Genomic DNA, 21,507 nt, shown 5'->3' with positions numbered 1-21,507 from the left:
TCTGTTGGTTGTTAAAAGATCTTAAAATTTGACTCATCTGCATTTTCTAATATCTAAGTTAGTTTTTCCACTTTACTTTTCCATGTAGAAAAATAATCATTGTGTTTTTAGGTAAGATGGACTTTGAGGTCAGAATATCCTGTGTTCCAATTGAAGCTCCATGTGTGAGATCTTAGGAAAGTTGATCAACTTTTCTGTCTCTAAATTTCTTTATCTATAAATATAGAGACAATACCTACTATGTATTTTTGCTGAAAAAAATTAAGAAAATATAGAATATAAAGCATTTATATTATAAAATTTGGCAGAGAGAAGAAATTTATTTTAAAAAGATAGCATTCTCAATAAGATATTTCTATTATATTATTTCTATTATATTAGAATTAATGAAAGTGAAAGTGAAGTCTCTCAGTTGTGTCCAACTCTTTGTGACCCCATGGACTGTAGCCCACCAGGCTCCTCCATCCATGGCATTCTCCAGGCAAGAGTACTGGAATGGGTTGCCATTTCTTTCTTCAATATTAGAATTAATAATGACTATCAAAAGCTTAGGTCAGGTTAGAAAGTCAGACTACTCTATTCAATCAATTTTGAATAAAAATGGTGAAAACTAGCTGCTAATGATTCATAGTCCACATTTCCCATTGAAATACTTATGAAAATATTTCAAGTAAAACAAATGAAATATAATACACCAAATAGTGCAATTGATGAACAACATGCCAGAAATCACAAAAATAAGTAAAAAAAGAATCTCCATTAATCACAGCACTGAGGCAGAATGGCAGTCCACCCAGGTTGAAAATGCTAATAATTCCAACTACTTCTCTGATGGCAGTTGTGGCTCAAAGAACCCAGATCTGTTTCAGCCCTGTCGGCTTTTCTTCTTTGTTTCCCACACACTCTCTACCAGACTTTTCAGTTTTTCCAAAACTTTATGCCCTGGAGCACTTCTTGGAGATAATAAGATGAGTGGTTGGGAAAAAAATGACTCAGTGAAATAAGGTTACATAATTCAATTTTCAGATCCCAAATACCTTATCTAAAACTTTTGGGAATGCTATGGGGAAGCTGGAATCTCGCTTTGATTTTTCAGAGGGAATGCACTTCTTATGTGACATCTGAGACAATTCTTAAACGCTGTGTATGAAAATTCACATAAAGGCAAAACAATGAGAGGTTCTGGATCACCTCACGTTGATTTTGGCCAGATCTTACTACTAAATTAGTTATGGCAAAGCAATTTTGATTTCAGGCCTTGGCTTTAGGAACTGTAGCTAAGGGAATGTGAGCTTGTACTACAGCCCTTTCCTTAGAAAGCCAGAAGGCAAGTTTGCACACTAAGTCTAAACATCCTTGCAAGGTAGAAAGCTCTGAATCTGACTTGACCTTCTGTTGTGTAATATATTTCCTTCATCTATTCCACTGAGTGCTGACCAAGTATCAGGCTTCACGCTAGCAAGAGAGATTCAAGGATGAACAAGACACATGATGTTCACGTCCTCAGGATACTGATGGTTTAGAACAAATAAAAGTCTCTAAACAATGGTTAAATACATGGATTAGTAGGCAATCCCAATTGGGATCAGGAGTGCAAAGGCTTAGAAAGAAGGGCTCTGATGGAGATGAGTGAAGCACCCCACCTTGTCTGAGAGGGGAGGGAAGATTTCTTCAAGAAAGCGATGCTGAAGTTGGGAGCTAGAAATGGGTGTGGAGTAAATGGCTCTGAGGGGAGGGGCGTCAGTAGACCAGAATAAAGGAAAGACTTCCTTGGGGAAGAAGGAAAGTGTTTTCCAGGGACAGATTGAGTCAGGGCTTGTGAATCATAATTATGGATTTGGGCCTTTATCCTAATAACAATGAAAAGTCAGTGAGGGATTTTAAAATGAATCATCATGCTCAGACTTGCATTAAAAATAATACTGTGTTTTCAGCAAGGGAAATATATCAGAGTGTGGGAGATGAGTTAAAGGCCTATTCTGAGAAATGCTGCTTTATCAGCAACTCTCTGGGGACGCTGATTCTGGGACTGTGATTCACAGCGAGGGAGCACAATTAGTGGTGCTTTACATTCACTACGCATTAGATTTGAAATGGATGGATGTTGGGTCTGGGAAAAGATATCACAAACATTGGCATATTTTAGAGAAGGAAGTAGAAAATAGCCATAAGGCAAGATGCGAAGAACTGACAATTGTAATATATGAGAAACCTTATGTATTGATAAAAAAGATAAACGATACATTTAATAAAAGGCCAATATATCTATTTTTGTCAGAAAATATGTATTAAGTGACAGCTGTCAAGAAAATACAGTTTCTTGAAACTCAAGTGCTAGAGTATTTTACACACACACACACACACACACACACACACACAAACATATATGTTACAGAAGGAAAGCTATGACACACCTAGACAGTGTATTACAAAGCAGAGGCATCATTTTATTGACAAAGGCACATATAATCAAAGCTATGGTTTTTCCAGTAGTCATGTAAACATGAGCTGCTGCTGCTGCTAAGTCGCTTCAGTCGTGTCCGACTCTTTGCGACCCCAGAGACGGCAGCCCACCAGGCTTCCCCGTCCCTGGGATTCTCCAGGCAACAACACTGGAGTGGGTTGCCATTTCCTTCTCCAACACATGAAAGTGAAAAGTGAAAGTGAAGTCGCTCAGTCGTGTCCGACTCTTATCGACCCCATGGACTGTGGCCCACCAGGCTCCTCCGCCCATGGGATTTTCCAGGCAAGAGTGCTGGAGTGGGGTGCCATTGCCTTCTCCAAAAGATGTGAGAGTTGGATTATAAAGAAGGCTGAATGCTGAAAAACTGATGTTTTCAAATTGTGGTGGTGGAGAAGGCTCTTGAGAATCCCTTGGACAGTAAGGAGATAAAAGAAGATAAAACCAAGCAATCCTAAAAGAAATTAACCCTGGAAGGACTGATGCTGAAGCTGAAGCTCCAATACTTTGGCCACCTGATGTGAAGAACTGACCTATTAGAAAAGACCACGATGCTGGGAAAGACTGAAGGCAAAAGGAGAAGGAGGTGGCAGAGGATGAGATGGTTGGATGCATCAACGACTCAATGGACACGAATCTGAACAAACTCCAGGAGACAGTGGAAGACACAGGAGCCTGGCCTGCTGAACTCCATGGTGTCGCAAAGAGCCAGACAAGACTTGGTGACTGAACAACAACTATATATATCAGTTCAGTTCAGTTCAGTTCAGTCACTCAGTCGTGTCCAACGCTTTGTGACCCCGTGAATTGCAGCACGCCAGGCCTCCCTGTCCATCACAAACTCCCGGAGTTCACTCAGACTCACGTCCATTGAGTCAGTGATGCCATCCAGCCATCTCATTGCCTGTCGTCCCCTTCTCCTCCTGCCCCCAGTCCCTCCCAGCATAAGAGTCTTTTCCAATGAGTCAACTCTTCACATCAGGTGGCCAAAGTACTGGAGTTTCAGCTTTAGCATCATTTCTTCCAAAGAAATCCCAGGGCTGATCTCCTTCAGAGTCGACTGGTTGGATCTCCTTGCAGTCCAAGGGACTCTCAAGAGTCTTCTCCAGCACCACAGTTCAAAAGCATCAATTCTTCAGTGCTCAGCCTTCTTCACAATCCAATTCTCACATCCATACATGACCACAGGAAAAACCATGGCCTTGACTAGACAAACCTTTGTTGGCAAAGTAATGTCTCTGCCTTTGAGTATGCTATCTAGGTTGGTCATAACTTTCCTTCCAAGGAGTGGGCATCTTTTAATTTCATGGCTGAAGTCACCATCTGCAGTGATTGGAGCCCAGAAAAATAAAGTCTGACACTGTTTCCACTGTTTCCCCATCTATTTCCCATGAAGTGATGGGACCAGATGCCATGATCTACGTTTTCTTAATGTTGAGCTATACACACACACACACACACACACACACATATATATACTTAATAAGATAGCAATGGTGAACTCTACTATCCAATGGAACTCAACTTAGTGAGAATATATATATATATACACACACACATATATATATAGAGAGAATATATATATGTATATATGTATATACACACACACATACTAAGTTGCTTCAGTCTTGTAAAACTCTTTGTGACAACATGAACTGCAGCCCTCCAGGCTCCTCCGTCCATGGAATTATGGAGTGGGTAGCCATTTCCTTCTCCAGGGAATCTTCCTAGGTCTAACCCAGGGATCAAACCTGGATCTCCTGCATTGCAAGAGGCTTCTTTACCATCTGAGCCACCTAGGAAGTCCATATTATATATATGGATAAAATACATGTATAAAATCATGATTGCTAATATCTAAAATCCATGTTAGATACATATTGCAGACCTGAAAGTTAAGGAATAAGATCTGAATTCATTGATCTTGTTCTCTGGGACAAGTCTGAGATAAATAGTAATGGTGAATTTGAGAGAAAAGAACAATGCTTCAAGAAATAAGCATTCCAGAAAAGTCCTAAATATTTGATATAACTGGTTCACTAGTAAGCAAATACTCTTGCTATAGAGTGGGATTTTAAACTGTTAGTATGTAATTTTGATGATCACAAAAATCATTCAGTGACTTACTAATAGCATTTGATAAACTAACATTAAAACCTGTGTCAGAAGGAGCCTCTATTGTTCCCCATTTTGTGAAATCACAATGCAGAGAGACTGGGCACAGAAATAAATACAATAGAAACATGTCCAGAGATCATATTAAAAATTCAAGGTAAATATCAATATTTTTGATGAGTTTTCTAAAAGCAAAGGTAAACATTTCATTTGCTTTTTGTTTGCATTGTCTTATTTTTTAAGAGCAGCAAAGTTGGTTTTTATTCCTTTGTTCAGGAACATCAATATAAACAGTACATTAATCTGAACCTTCAGAAGCCAGATCAAGATTTATATATAAAAGCTGATGAATTTTGTTTACCTGTCATATAGGTATATCTGTACAAGTTCCTTGATAGTATTTTATGTCAAGGACTTTATAGTTTTGTGCAGCCTTGGACTGATAAATGACTCAGAAAGTGTACTTACACTTTGCTTGCTGTTATTTCAATCTAAAAAATCGCAGGATTGAATGCTTTGTAAGTATCCACTGTCCTTAGGCAATAGCAGTATTATTTGTTCCTTTGTTTAAACCTTTTAAAGCCATGAAATATTGTATAACTAACTGTGTCCCAAAAAAGCTTGAAATTGAGGCCTTTTAAAATTGATTTCATCTTCATTTCATATAATGTAGAAATTAAAAATCCTCCTGCTTATATTCATAATTACCAAATAAACTATAGTCTCCATGGTCAATGCTGCTGATCTCAATTATTACTTTGTTGTGATGTTAGACTAGTTAGACTAGTAACTTGGACATATTTTCTTAAATAAAATTAAACTCAACTATGATCAGTTTTGCTGTAAATATCATCTATTCTTTAAATTTGTACTCACAAATAATAAAAATTTCATCCATATGCATAAAATAAAATTTTATGGAGCTTTATTTTATCATTTGGAGAGATAAAATTATTAAAAATAATTGTAACAGAAAATTATAGACCAATAATAAAAATTAGATATTGTCAGAAGAAGGGTCAATAGTATGTGGTCTCAAAAAATAGAGAACCAAACTGGAAGTCAATGAGATTTATCTTAATTCTGACTCTGATTTGCAATCTGTAATCAGCATATCACTTGGAGTCCCCTTGACTGGATTTTTCACTTTCAAAGAAATGTCACCATTATATCTATAATCCTCCACACAAGGGTAATATAATGTTTAATGAGAGTAGTTGAAAACAGTATTTTGAGTGCTTACAGGAAAGAGGTTTTATTAACCCAAAACTTGTCCTTAAGGCTTGAACAACCAATCATAATGCGAAAATAATCAGTTTTGTTTTCAGATCAGCTACATCTATTTTAAAGTGCTATATTCTATTTCTGTGATTCCATTTTGATTTCAAGGTTTTGGATCATAAATTAAAAAAAACAAAGTGCTATATTCTTAAAACACACACAAAAAAAGCAGTTTCTTATGAGAAGTATAAATCTCAAGCCTTCTTATACCATCAGAAGGGAAGAATATAAAATAGAATGAATATATATGTGTCACTGAGTCACTTTGCTGTGGAGCAGAAGTTAACACAACCTTGTACATCAACTATATTTCAATAAGAAAAAAAAAACACAAAAAGAAACTCTTTTAGCATAATATTTATAACTAAAAATAGTACACAACATTTCTAAAATAAGCAAACAATGCAAACTTACAATACACTTGGGTATTAAAAGTAGCTCATTAGCTAACAGAGTAATTAATTCCATGTATCAGTGACATTGTTTAGTTTCAGTAAGTTCACTGAACACAAAATTCCTTTAGAGTTGAAGGCCCACAGCAAGGTGCTGACCAGTGAGTGATTAAAGAGCCACATCTCTGCACTGAGAAAAAAGAATGGCAATTGGCACACGGTCATATATCATTTTATTTTATTTTTTCATTTTTTAGCTAATTCACAAAAAATTCCAAGAAAATTTAGATCTCTGAAATTTACTCCAACAATAGATGATATTGTTGCTGATTCAACCTATAGCTTTCTCCGTACCTACCAATGGAGAATTAGTACTGCGTCTATATTCAAAGGTATATGAATTCTTCTAAAGGTCAGTAAGAAAGTTGACTAAGAAAAGTAATTTCAGCTATTTCATATAAAAGTCAAAGTTGTGTGTGTGTGTGTGTGAGCTGCTCAATCGTGTCCGACTCTGCAACCCCATGACAGTAACCCACCAGGTTCCTCTGTGCAAGGGATTCTCCAGGCAAGAACACAGGAGTGGGTTGCCATAGATTTTAATTTTAAGATGACCTTGAGAAATGACCTGATATTCTAGAAACCTTCACTTCCTTTTTCTGGACTTCCTGATGGCCCGTAACACTTGGATGTGATAGAAATGAAGTTACCCTCTCAGAGCCTCTTCCTTTTCTTCTTTATCAATGCATCCCTGACATTTAGCTGACCAAAAAAATATCTAAAGCAAGGACCAAATTGCCAATTCTCTTTTGGCCAGCTGTGGTCATGTGAAAGAGAGGTAGAAGATAAAAGTGGTATGTATAATTTCTGGGGTGTATATTTGTGGGAGGAGTTTTCTCTGTCTCCTCTCTTACCTGGTTGAGAGCCTGGTTGGGATGCAGACTTAACAGCTGAAAGTGCTTCAATCACGTTGGTGTATGAGGCTGAAACTGTATTTTAGTGAAGACAGCGAAATCAAGAAAGATTGTCCCGCAAAGAAGCTTTAAAATAATATATGCAGGGAAACTAGGGCCACTCATGCTAGCATTGGTATCATCATTTTAAAGCTTTTTCCTTTTCTAATAGAGTTTTGGGTGCTTCATGCATAATGGTGGCCAGCATCCCACCAAAACTCTAAGGTAAAATGTGTCAGTTTTCAATAAGCTTTACTTATAGACATATAGTATCGAGGTGGATTTCCTTTTCTTTTGTTCTCAAATATAAGTAGTATCTTAGCCAATTTGGGAAGCTGCTATAGAATATTATAGACAGGCTGCAAATATTATAGACTTAAGCTGCAAACATTTATATCTCACAGTTTTAAGGTTTGAGAAATCCAAAATCAAGGTGCCAGTAGATCCAGCGTCTAGTGAGAACACACATCTTGGTTCACAGATGGTCATCTTCATGGCAGACAGCAGAAGGAGAGACAAGGTTTTCTGATCTCTTTTCATGAAAGCACTAATCCCATTCAGTTCAGTTCCATCACTCAGTTGTGTCTGACTCTGCAACTCCATGAATCACAGCACATCGGGCTTCCCTGTCCATCACCAACTCCTGGAGCTTGCTCAAACTCATGTCCATTGAGTCGGTGATGCCATCCAACCATCTCATCCTCTGTTGTCCTCTTCTCCTCCTGCCCTCAATCTTTCCCAGCATCAGGGTCTTTTCAAATGAGTCAGCTCTTCATATTGGGTGGCCAAAATATTGGAGTTTCAGCTTCAACATGAGTGCTTCCAATGAACAGCCAGGACTGATCTCCTTTAGGATGGGCTGGTTGGGTCTCCTTGCAGTCCAAGGGACTCTCAAGAGTCTTCGACAACACCACAGTCCAAAAGCATCAATTCATGAGGGGTCCATTTTCATGATTTCATTACTTTTCAAAGGCCCCATTTTCTAATACCATCACATTAAAAGTTTAGGATTTCAACTTATAGGCTATGATTTTTTTGGGGGGGGGGTACAGACATTCAATCCATAACACATGAAAGCTTAAGGCTACAATTTTCTGAAGAAATCCCAATATGTAAGATTAAAAACAAACAAAAATAGAAAGTCTGATTATGAGGGAATAAGATTATCTAATAGAGAAAAATAGAACCATAAAAAACTGATTAATATCCTGGATGAGATTAGAAAAGATCCTGACTGTCTATGAAGAGAATTTCATAAAAAGCAACAGGCAGGAAATCTTGAAAAGTTCTTTAGAATTAAAAAAGAGTTAGAAGTTTTCAAGAAATCTTTTGGAATAAGAGCCAATGGTTGTGGAAAGTATGAAAGGAAAGATAAAATACTTAAAGGTTTAATTTGAGGCATCAAATATCCAGATAACCTTACAAATAGAGAAAAGAGTTAAAAAGGGAAATGATTAAATTGATTAAATAAAAAACTGTTCTAAAGAGAAGAGATTTTAATTGAAGAAATCCATTAAAAGTGGAAAGGATGATAAGGAAAAGAGACTCACATCTGACAAACCGCAGCAAAACCTTAGGATGTCAGCAAAGGGGAGATATATGTAAGGAAACCACAATGACAGAAAGAATGACACAGACATCATGCCATTTCTCAGTTAGACACAGAAGTGTCGTCTGAAATTTCACTTACTATACAAACTAGATTGTTATAGATTGTTAGTTCTTCTTTTTTTAAAATTTATTTATTTATTTTAACTGGAGGCTAATTACAATATTGTGGTGGTTTTTGCCATACATTGACAGGAATCAGCCATGGGTGTACCTGTGTTCCCCATCCTGAACCCCCCGCCCACCCTCTTCCCATCCCATCCCTCTGGGTCATCCCAGTGCACCAGCCCTGAGCACCCTGTCTCATACCTCGAACCTGGACAGGCGATCTGTTTCACATATGGTAATATACATGTTTCAGTGCTATTCTCTCAAGTCATCCCAAGATTGTTAGTTCTTAATTTTTAAAAATATTTTTCACAGATTTGCTTTAAGTGAGGTAGTAGGCACTTTTCAAAAGGCTGCTATTGTATCAGTACAAGACTATCATATATATTTAACAGAAAATCTATTTGAGTATTAGAATTTGTTTTTATAGCAATTTTGATTTGATCAAGACAGTAGAACTGCAATGAATTATGTGGAATATGGAATTTATCAGAGAGTGCACTATTTTGATGTCAATTAAAAAGACTATGGAAGAGTTTTGCTTTGTATCTGGTGAAAGTCCTGAAGTTGCTGTAGAACAGCAGGCTGGTCGTCAAGAAGAAAGCCCTGAGTGAAGCAGAGGAGAGAGGATAAAGTGGGGTTCTAGACGATAAACTGGAAGCTGTGTCTTTCACTCACCACTTCCAGCCTCCAGGATGAGGACTCCTGCGCCATCTGTAGCGCTTTGCTTCAGTCACGCATGCCAACCCTTCCCAGCCTGCTGCGGGCTGAAGACAGGCAATTCAGTGAAATCTGGAGGCATTTAACCCAGCTGCTTCCCAACGCCCCAAAGTGAGTCAGCAGATCTGAGCCAATAAAGTGAGTTTCAATAGTCTCTGATGCCCTACACTGACCTTCAGGAAAAATGGTTCTGCCTCTCTCTGCCTTCCAACTCTCACCTAACCTGAGAGCATCCAGGTAAGGAGATTTGGAGGCTAGTTCAATTTAACTAGGTTGGACCAGTAACCAAAACAAAATATTTGGACTCTATACAGTTGTGGTACTAGGTTTGACAAGCATAGCCTAATAGAGAAAGTGAGGCATTGGTCACAATAGTGGTGAAATACACTTGACCATGGTATGCTACTCACTATCAGAATGTATGCCCATAGGAGCATGTGGCATTAAAGATCACCAGATTCTTTCTGAGTTCTGAAGACAGAACACTGTTGTTGCTGTTGTTTGGCCACTACTTTTTGGGATCTCAATTCCTCAAATAAGAATTGAACCTGGGCCAAGGCAGTGAAGGCTTGGATCCTCACCACTAGGTAACCAGGGAACTCTTGAGAAAGATTTATTTTTATAGATTGAGTTTATTTATATCCATCTTTTTTATTCTCAACTTGTGGTCTTTTCATCAACCAATCTGTCACTTCTTTTGATTTATTTTTGTTTTGTTAATGACAACAGCTATAACTAGAGAAGGATAGGCTAAAATCTGACTTGTAAAATATTTTTGAGAAAATTGTTTAATATGTGTTCATGATTCTCTAATTTCTGAAAGTCACTGCAAGCTCACCCATAGAGGACAAGGCCAAGGTCACGTGCTTTGTATCAAGCCACTCACGGTAAAGTCCTCCTGATATGGACGTGCAAGAAGCCTTTTGTTTCTCCTAAGTTGCTGCCACTCAAGGCTACTGTTCTTTAGCCTTGAAAGCAAGTACCATAGGGATAAAATAAAGGTCTAGATGGCAATAATCAGGACAGTTTTGGAAATCTGGAATGCTAATTACCAGAGCTGAACAATTCTTCAGTTCAGTTCAGTTCAGTCATTCAGTCATGTCCATCTCTTTGTGACCCCATGAATCACAGCACGCCAGGTCTCCCTGTCCATCAACTCCCAGAGTCCACCCAAACCCACATCCGTTGAGTCGGTGATGCCATCCAGCCATCTCATCTTCTGTCGTCCCCTTCTCCTCCCACCCCCAATCCCTCCCAGCATCAGGGTCTTTTCCAATGAGTCAACTCTTCGCATCAGGTGGCCAAAGTACTGGAGTTTCAGCTTCAGCATCAGTCATTCCAATGAACACCCAAGACTGATCTCTTTTAGGATGGCCTGGTTGGATCTCCTTGCAGTCCAAGGGACTCTCAAGAGTCTTCTCCAACACCACAGTTCAAAAGCATCAATTCTTCGGTGCTCAGCTTTCTTCACAGTCCAACTCTCACATCCATACATGACCACTGGAAAAACAATAGCCTTGACTAGACGGACCTTTGTTGGCAAAGTAATGTCTCTGCTTTTGAATATGCTATCTAGGTTGGTCACAACTTTCCTTCCTAGGAGTAAGCATCTTTTAATTTAATGGCTGCAATCACCATCTGCAGTGATTTTGGAGCCCCCCAAAATACAGTCTGCCACTGTTTCCCCAGCTATTTCCCATGAAGTGATGGGGCCAGATGCCATGATCTTAGTTTTCTGAATGTTGAGCTTTAAGCCAACGTTTTCACTCTCCTCTTTCACTTTCATCAAGAGGCTCTTTAGTTCCTCTTCACTTTCTGCCATAAGGGTGGTGTCATCTGCATATCTAAGGTTATTGATATTTCTCACAGCAATCTTGATTCCAGCTTGTTCTCCTCCCAGCCCAGTGTTTCTCATGATGTACTCTGCATAGAAGTTAAATAAGCAGGGTGATAATATACAGCCTTGATGTACTCCTTTTCCTATTTGGAACCAGTCTGTTGTTCCATGTCCAGTCCTAACTGTTGCTTTCTGACCTGCATATAGATTTCTCAAGAGGCAGGTCTGGTGGTCTGCTATTCCCATCTCTTTCAGAATTTCCCACAGTTTATTGTGATCCACACAGTCAACGCTTTGGCATAGCCAATAATGCAGACATAGATGTCTTTCTGGAACTCTCTTGCTTTTTCGAACTATTTTTTTTCAAAGAACTATTCTTAATGGCGTGTAAACTTTTTTTTTAACTGTTGTGGTAGTACCCTATGTATTTTTGTGAAGTGAAAGTCATCCAGTTGTGTCTGACTCTTTGTGACCCCCCCATGGACTGTAGCCCACCAGGCTCCTCTGTCCATGGGATTCTCCAGGCAAGAACACTGGAGTGGATTGCCATTTCCCAAACCAGAATCAAGTCCAGGTCTCTCACATTGCAGGCAGAATCTTTATCTTCTGAGCCACCAGGGAAGCCCATACATACATATGCTTATCTATAACCATATTTAAAATTCTCTTTTTTACTTGGAAGATTTCAAACAAAATTTGGTAACTGGCTTATTGAACATTTTGAATTTGATAGGGCACAAACATGGAAATTAATTGGCATATTCCAAGACTATAATGGTCCAAACTCCATAGGAGGTGAAGTGAGTTATATGAAAATGAATTAGGCATGATCCCAGCCCCAGACAAAAAAGCTTAATAGGGAAAATAAGGCATGAATTGCTAAAGTTTTATATAGTCATTATGATCACCATTTAAAACTGTATTCTTTTAACCTAACAAAGGAATAAATTACAACATTTTATGGAGAAAGTATGTCTATGTTTAAGAACTTGCTTAATATTATATTTTACCAATAGAGAGGTAACTATTATCTAAAAATCATTATTACTGATTAATAGGAACACACAGTTTTCAAACTAAAAGAAATTAAACTTTAAAGAAGACATTTGTATAAATTCATACAGCTAGTCAATGCAAGAATCAAGAGATAAATCCAGTGACTCTGACACTCAGATTGACATAATTTGTATTAAATCATTTGCAAATCTTTTTTAAACTATTTAATTATACAGCTTTATTTACATAAAATATCTATACATATCCGGAATATGTAAACCCAGGAATATAGAAAGTGGGTTGATGGTGCCAGGGGCTGGAGGGGCCATGGGAAATGGAGAGGGAGTTTTTAATGAGGACAAGTTTTTTTTTTTTTTTTAAAGACATGAAGAAGATGTTTTGGATCTAGATAGGGGTATTGGTTGAAAACTCGTACTGAGTGACATTGAATTGTTCACATTAAAATGGTTAATTGTATGTTATGTGAAAATCGTAGAAAGTGAGAACATATCTAACAAAAGTAAGAATGTAAATTGGTATAGCTCATCTAGAAAAGAGTTTGGAGTTTCCTCAAAAAATAAAAAAAAAATTGAGCGACTATATGATTTTGCAATTCCTCTTCTGGGCATAAACACATAGAAAACAGACTTGGTGTCATGCAGGTGAGATGGCGGCACTGCCGCGTTTCATAGCAGCATCTTTCAAAACACACGAGAGAAGGCCCCACGCATGGACACCACCAGATGGCCAACACCCAAAGCAGACTGACTGCATTCTTCGCAGCCACAGATGGAGAAGCTCTACACAGTCAGCAAAAACAAGACCGGGAGCTGACTGTGGCTCAGATCATGAACTCCTTATTGCCAAATTCAGACTTAAATTGAAGAAAGTAGGGGAAACCACTAGACCATTCAGGTATGACCTAAATCAAATCCCTTATGATTATAGAGTGGAAGCAACAAACAGATTCAAGGGACTAGATCTGATAGATAGAGTGCCTGATGAACTATGGATGCAGGTTCGTGACATTGCACAGGAGACAGGGATCAAGACCATCCCCATGGAAAAGAAATGCAAAAAAGCAAAATGGCCGTCTGGGGAGGCCTTACAAATAGCTGAGAAAAGAAGAGAAGCTAAAGGCAAAGGAGAAAAGGAAAGATATATATATATATATATATATATTTGAATGCAAAGTTCTAAAGAATATCAAGGAGAGATAAGAAAGCCTTCCTCAGTGATCAATGAAAGGAAATAGAGGAAATCAATAGAATGGGAAAGATTAGAGATCTCTTCAAGAAAATTAGAGATACCAAGGGAACATTTCATGCAAAGATGGGCTCAATAAAGGACAGAAATTGTATGGACCTAACAGAAGCAGAAGATATTAAGAAGAGGTGGCAAGAATACACAGAAGAACTGTACAAAAAAGATTTTCACGACCCAGATAATCACGATGGTGTGATCACTCATCTAGAGCCAGACATCCTGGAATGTGAAGTCAAGTGGGCCTTAGGAAGCATTACCATGAACAAAGCTAGTGGAGGTGATAGAATTCCAGTGGAGCTATTTCAAATCCTAAAAGAAGATGCTGTGAAATTGCTTCACTCTATATGCCAGCAAATTTGGAAAACTCAGCAGTGGCCATAGGACTGGAAAAGGTCAGTTTTCATTCCAATCCCAAAGAAAGGCAATGCCAAAGAATGTTCAGACTACCGCACAATTGCACTCATCTCACAAACTAGCAAAGTAATGCTCAAAATTCTCCAAGCCAGGGTTCAACAGTATGTGAACTGTGAACTTCCAGGTGAATTTAGAAAAGGCAGAGGAACCAGGGATCAAATTGCCAACATCCGTTGGATCATCGAAAAAGCAAGAGTTCCAGAAAATAATCTGCTTCTGCTTTATTAACTATGCCAAAGGCTTTGACTGTGTAGATCACAAGAAACTTGAAAATTCTTAAAGAAATGGGGATACCAGACCACCTGACCTGCCTCTTGAGAAACCTATATGCAGGTCAAGAAGCAACAAAAACAGACTGGTTCCAAATGGGAAAGGATTACGTCAAGGCTGTATATTGTCACCCTGCTTATTTAACTTCTATGCAGAGAACATCATGAGAAACACTGGGCTGGATGAAGCACAAGCTGGAATCAAGATTGCTGTGAGAAATATCGATAACCTCAGATACACAGATGACACCACCCTTATGGCAGAAAGCGAAGAAGGACTAAAGAGCTTCTTGATGAAAGTGAAAGAGGAGAGTGAAAAAGTTGGCTTAAAGCTCCACATTCAGAGAACTAAGATCATGGCATCTGGTCCCATTACTTCATGGCAAATAGATGGGGAAACAATGGAAACAGTGACAGACTTTATTTTGGGGGGCTCCAAAATCACTGTGGATGGTGACTGCAGCCATGAAATTAAAAGACGCTTGCTCCTTGGAAGAAAAGCTATGAGCAACCTAGACAGCATATTAAAAAGCAGAGAACTTACTTTCTCAACAAACGTCCATCTAGTCAAAGCTTTGGTTTTTCCAATAGTCATGTATGGATGTGAGAGTTGGACTATAAAGAAAGCTCAGCACTGATGAATTGATGCTTTTGAACTGTGATGTCAAAGAAAACTCTTGAGAGTCCCTTGGACTGCAAGGAGATCCAACCAGTCCATCCTAAAGGAAATCAGTCCTGAACATTCATTGGAAGGACTAATGTTGAAGCTGAACCTCCAATATTTTGGCCACCTAATGTGAAGAACTGACTTGTTGGAAAAGACCCTGATGCTGGGAAAGATTGAAGGCAGGAGAAGGGGATGACAGAGGATGAGGCGGTTGGATGGCATCACCGACTCAATGGGCGCGAGCTGGAGTAAACTCTGGGAGTTGGTGATGGACAGGGAGGCCTGCTGTGCTGCAGTCAATGGGGTCACAGAGAGTCGGACACGACTGAGTGCCTGAACTGAAGTGTTCACAACAGCCAAGATATGGAAATAAGCTAAGTGTCCATTGATGAATGAATGGACAAAGATAACATTAATAGTAGGAAATATAATTAGTAATATTCCATCCTGTCTATGTACTTAGACTCTCAGTTGGTTCTGACTCTTTGCCACCCTATGGACTCTAGCCTGCCAGGCTCCTCTGTCCCTGGGATCTCCCAGTTCAGAATACCAGAGTGGGTTGTCATTTCCTCCTCCAGGGGATCTTTCCAACCCAGGGATCAAACCTGCATTTTCTGCATCCTCTGCATTAGCAGGTGGATTCTTTACCACTGAGCCACCTGGGAAGCCCACAAAATAGTTCTAACCAAGGGATCAGGAATCATATTCATCTCCACCCCCGGCACTGGGAAGAAGAGAAACCTCATTGTGAACAATAGCGATCTGCTCACCTCTATTATCCAAGGAGATTTAAAGCTAATGAAACCATAGGCAAAAAATCTTTGGTCATGAGGGAGGTCATTGTTAACTTGGAACATCATTCGAGACATAAATCTCTAAATCACCAGTCCTTCAGCTATGAGTGATCACAAAGAAGTCAATACAGGATTTAAAAGTCAGCAAAAAATGTAAAAGAGGAAAGTAAAAGGTAAACGTGATAGATAGATACCGAATAGAAGAAACACATGCTGCCAAGGAGAAGATAAAAACTGTGTCCAGTCATTTGGGGAGCATTTAAAGTACACGTTTAATAAAACAACTGAAACAAGATCGAAAGCATAATTATAAAAGCTCAGGAAAGAAAGGTACAAGAAGATAAAGGGTGAGCTGAAATATCTCATGCAATAAGAGTGAGAGGGATTGCAATTGACCCTTGAATAACTCAGTAGCGGTGGGAGTAGAGGGGAGTGTGGTTAGGGGGCACATCTTCTGGGTAGTTGGAAATCTGCATATACTTTACAGTAGACTCTGTGTATCCACGTGTCCTCCACGTCTGCAGCTCAGATTCAACTAATTTCAGATGTTGTATTATTGTAGTATTTACTAAAGAAATAAAAACTGCATATAAATGGACTCACACGATTCAAATCCCTGTTGTTGAAAGGTCAAACGCATATCCTGCTCTTCCCATTGGTCAGTCTAGACGGGACTTTCCTCTGAGTGCTGCGGGGTCGCTGTTTTGGGGACAGAAGATGCAGGGCACGGGGGGGATGAACTTTGCTTTTCCACTGATTTCTTAAGGGGTGCGGCTTCAGTCAGGTCTGAAAATCATTCTAGACATCTGTATTTTGGGCCTTATTTAAACTCTTTTGGTGACCTCATATTTATTTTAGGCATACATCAGGTGCAATGAGGACTTTAATGTCTCTGACAAGTCATTATGTAGAGAGAAATATAAATATGTCACTGAGATTTGCACAATTATGGAGGCATTTTGGAGCAAAAGGTATAATTTGTTTCCTGGCTTTTTGAAAAGGTTTGACTAAAATATTTGCCTTTTACAGGCAACCGTGTGGGCACAAGTTATTTTAGAATGAGGTTTCACACGTTTTCAGTCTGTCTATGTGGTGTAAAATTGGAAGCACAGTGGGGCTTCCTGTGCTGGGTATTTGAAACATGGATGTTTATTGTATTTCTTACTTATCCCAATCTCTGTTGCAAAGCAGCACTCTCAGATGTTTGAACAGGGCTGAATCTCTGTGAACATTCTAGGTACACCTAAAGCATTCAAAAAAGCTAAATCATTTTCATAAATTGATATTATAGTAAGTGTATCCTAGGATAAGATATTCCTACAAAGGTTAATGTTTCTCTGTCCCAGTGTATTTTTAATATTTATTGCAGAATAAAGGAAAATATCTTTAACACTTATTCCATTCATTATTAGAAAAAGAAAAAGCTATCTTATCAAAGAGAAATGATCTGAAACAAACAGAAACTGACTATAATAGCGTTAATCAACAGAGATAAAGCCTCAGAAAAAACATTATTATTTTCCTTTATATTAGAAAAATAAAAGAATTAAAAAGGAATGTAGGCTCTTAAAGTCTAATTTCCCTTTCTTTTTCTCTCTTTCACACTTGCTGTGCTTTTCTCTGTAGAGAGATTGAAAAAATTATGCTGAAGAGCAATTTGCTAGGTTTGAAGAATTAAATTGACAGGTTCTAATATCTTAAGAAATAAATCAATGCAGCATATCCTTTCAAATCCTGTGACAAGTTTGCTTTGAACTCAACTGTTCTTCTGTCCTTTGCCATGGTTTTTTCAGCATTTCCCACTGGGAGAATGCTGTTTTATTAGTAACATGTACCTTGAATATAAGCACAGAGAATAAACATAAATTCAGTAATTTTCCTCTACCAAATGATAGTTGAAAGCTCTTCTGGGGTAGCAGCATTCTGATCTGATACTGCAAACAAACCTTATGGCTGCCACTGGATGTGTTCATCATTCCCACTATTCAGCTGCTCAGTCATGTCCAACTCTTTCTAACCACGTGGACTGCAGCACCCCAGGCTTCCCTGTCCTTCACCATCTCCCAGATCCTGCTCAAACTCATGTCCATTGAGTCGGTGATGCCAGCCAACCATCTCATCCTCTGTCGTCCCCTTCTCTTCCTGCCTTCAACCTTTCCCAGCATCAGGGTCTTTTCCAGTGAGTCAGCTCTTCACACTCATACCGTTATGGTTATCTTTTCCCTCAATGGGCGAAGTCATTCATTTATTTATTGAGTAATAAAGAAACAGAAAGAAATTCAGATAAAAAACAAAAATTCTGAGAGTTTATAGGAGAGTGGGAAAATGTTTACGTATATCAAAGTATGATATGGGTTTAGCAAGGGGATTAGCAAACTATGTGCCACAAGTTAAACGTGTCTCTATGTATCCCTATCTATCCTTATGTATCTCTGTGACCCAAAATGATTTTTACATTTTTCAGTAGTTGAAAAGTATTGAAAAAGAAATGTAGTATTTCATGATGCATGAAAAGTGTTTGAAATTCAAATGTCACTCTCAATGCACTCATTTTTATCTACTGAACACAACCATGGTTTATTCATTAGCATGTCATCTATGGCTGTTTTGGTGCTATGACAGGTTGAGTTGAGTGGTGGCAATAGAGACCATAGGGCAGGTGAAGAAGACAGTATTTACTCTCTGGCCTTTTACGGAAAAAGAAGGGAAAGCAAAGAATTATGCTGGGCACTTTAAGTTCTGAACACAGGCCACAAGAACTTCTGATGGTCTTGTGCTGATAGCAAATTCTCACCATTTAGTCACATTGCATTTTACCCTGAAATCTTTAGAAAGTGGTGGTGTTTCTGCCCCTAACTTGGAAACAAACGTATAGATAATTAACTGGGATTGTTCAGTGGAATCGGACCTCCTTTCAACAAAGGACATATACATTTATTTTTTGCTTTGTTTTGTTTTTATTTTTAAATTAAAAAATGTCATTTTAGATTGGAATACAGTTGATTAAGAGTGTTGTGTTAGTGTCCGGTACACAGCAAAGCGATTAGATGCATATGAAAGTGGAATTATTAGTCATGAAGTCATGTCTGACTTTTTATGCCTCTGTGGACTGTAGCCGGACAGGCTCCTCTCTCCATGGAATTCTCCAGGCAAGAATACTGGAGTGGGTTGCCATTTCCTTCTCCAGGGGATCTTTCCAACCCAGGGACCAAACCCAAGTGTCCTGGATTGCAGGCAGATTCTTTACCATCTGGGCCATCAGGGAAGCCCCCAGATGCTTATGCATGTATGTAATTTTTTGAAACTCTTCCCACTTGTTATTATAGAACATGAGACAGAGTTCCCTGCTGCTATAGAGTGGGTCCTTGTTGGTTATCTATGTACTACAGCAGTGTGTATATGTCAATCACAAACCCCCAGTCATTCCTTCCTTCCTCCCTCCCTCCTTGTCGACCACTGGTTCGTTCTCTAAGTCTGTTTGTTTTGTAAAAAAGTTCATTTGAATCATATTTTTAGATCATGCATATAAGTGATATTGTATGATATTTGTCTTTCTCTGCCTAACTTACTTCGCTTAGTATGATAATCTCCAGGCCCATTGATATTGCTGAATATGGCATTAATCCATTCTTTTTCTTAGCTGCACAGTATTCCATTGTATATATGTACTGTGTCTCTTACTCAAAAGGTTTTGTATAACACATCTATTCACAGATGTTTAGGTTGCTTCCGTGTCTTGGTTACTGTAAATGAAATGAATATTTGGGTGCATTATGCTAAAGAATTTATGGGTTTTTTTTTTGGGTACATCCCAGGGGTGAGATTATTGGATCATATGCTTTCTTTGTTCTTCATTTTTAAGGAACCTCTATACTGCTCTCCACAGTGGCTGTACCAGTTTACATTCCCACCAACAGTGTAGGAGGGTTCTGTTTTCTCCAAACCCTTTCCATCATTTATCGTTTCCAATTTTTGATGATGGCCACTCTGAATGATGTGTTATCTCTTTGTAGTTTTGATTTGCATTCCTCCAGTAATTAGATATGTTGAGCATCTCTTCAAGTGTCTCTTGGCCATCTGTATGTCTTCTTTGGAGAAATGTCTACTTAGGTCTTCTGTCCACTTTCTGATTAGGTTGTTTCTTTATTGGATATTGAGCCACATAAGCTGTTTGTAAATTTTGGAGACAAATACCTTATCAGTCACACCATTTGCAAGTATTTTCTCCCTTTCTACATGTTGTCTCTTTGTTTTGTTTATGATTCCCTTTGTGGTGCAAAAGGCTTTGAGTTTTACTGGGTCACATTTAATTATTTTTGTTTTTATTTCATGACTTGGGAGACTGCTTGAAAAAGATATTGTTGCAATTTATGTCAAAGTCTCTTCTGCCTATGTTTTCCTCCAGGAGTTCTATAGTATGTGTTCTTACATATAGGTCTTTAATTCGAGTTTATTTTTGTGTATGATGTTAAAAGTGTTCTAATTTCACTTTTTCATGTAGCTTTGCAGTTTTCCCAGCACTGTTTGTTGAAGAGACTATTGTTCCTTCATTTTATAGTTTTCTTTCTCTGTCGTGGATTAAATGGCCAGAGGCGAGTGGGTTTATTTCTAGGGTTTCTATCTTGTTCTTTCTCTGTCGTGGATTAAATGGCCAGAGGCGAGTGGGTTTATTTCCAGGGTTTCTATCTTGTTCTATTGATGCATATTTTTGTTTCTGTGCCAGTACCACACTGTTTTGATGATTGTAGCTTTTAGTATAGTCTGAAGTCAGGGAGCCCGATTCCTCCAGCTCTGTTTCTTCTTTCTCAAGATTACTTTGGCTCTTTGGGGTCTTTTGTGTCTGCATACAAATTTTAAGATTTTTGTTCTAGTTCTCTGGAGAAGGCTCTTGGTCGTTTGAAAAGGATTGGACTGAACGTGTAGACTGCTTTGAGTAGTTTTGTCATTTTGCTAATATTGATTCTTCCAATCCAAGAAAACGGTATATCTCTCCAACTGTTTGTGCCATCTTCGATTTCTTTCTTCAGTGTCATAATTTTCTGAGTACAGTTCTTTTGTCCCTTAGCTAGACTTACTTCCAGGTACTTTATTCTTTTTGATATGATTGTAGATGGGCTTGTTCCCTTAATTTCTCTTTCTTATCTTTCACTGTTAGTGTATAGAAGTGGAAGAGACTTCTCTGTATTAATTTTGTATTCTACAACTTTACCAAATTCATTGTAAGTTCTAGTAGTTTTCTGGTAGCATATTTAGGATTTTCTATATATAGCATCATGTCATCTGCAAACAGTGAAAATTTTGCTTCTTCTTTTTCCAATTCGGATTATTTTTATTGTTTTTCTTCTGTGATAGCCATGGCAAGGACTTCAAAAACTATGTTAAAGAAAAGTTGTGAGGGTGGGCATCCTTGTCTTCATCCTGATCTTAGAGGAAATGCTTTCAGTTTTTTACCATTGAGAATAGTTTTTGCTGTAGCTTTGTCATATATGACTTTTATTATATTGAGATATGTGCCTTCAAAACCCACTTTTCGGAGACATTTTTTTTTTATCATAATGGGATTTTTTTAAATAATAAATGGGTGTTGAATTTTGTCAAAAGCTTTTTGCAGTATATGAAATGATCATAT

Source organism: Bos javanicus, chromosome 14 (assembly GCF_032452875.1).
Source record: "Bos javanicus breed banteng chromosome 14, ARS-OSU_banteng_1.0, whole genome shotgun sequence".
Taxonomy (NCBI): domain Eukaryota; kingdom Metazoa; phylum Chordata; class Mammalia; order Artiodactyla; family Bovidae; genus Bos; species Bos javanicus.
Note: the sequence above shows the minus strand (reverse complement) of the source record.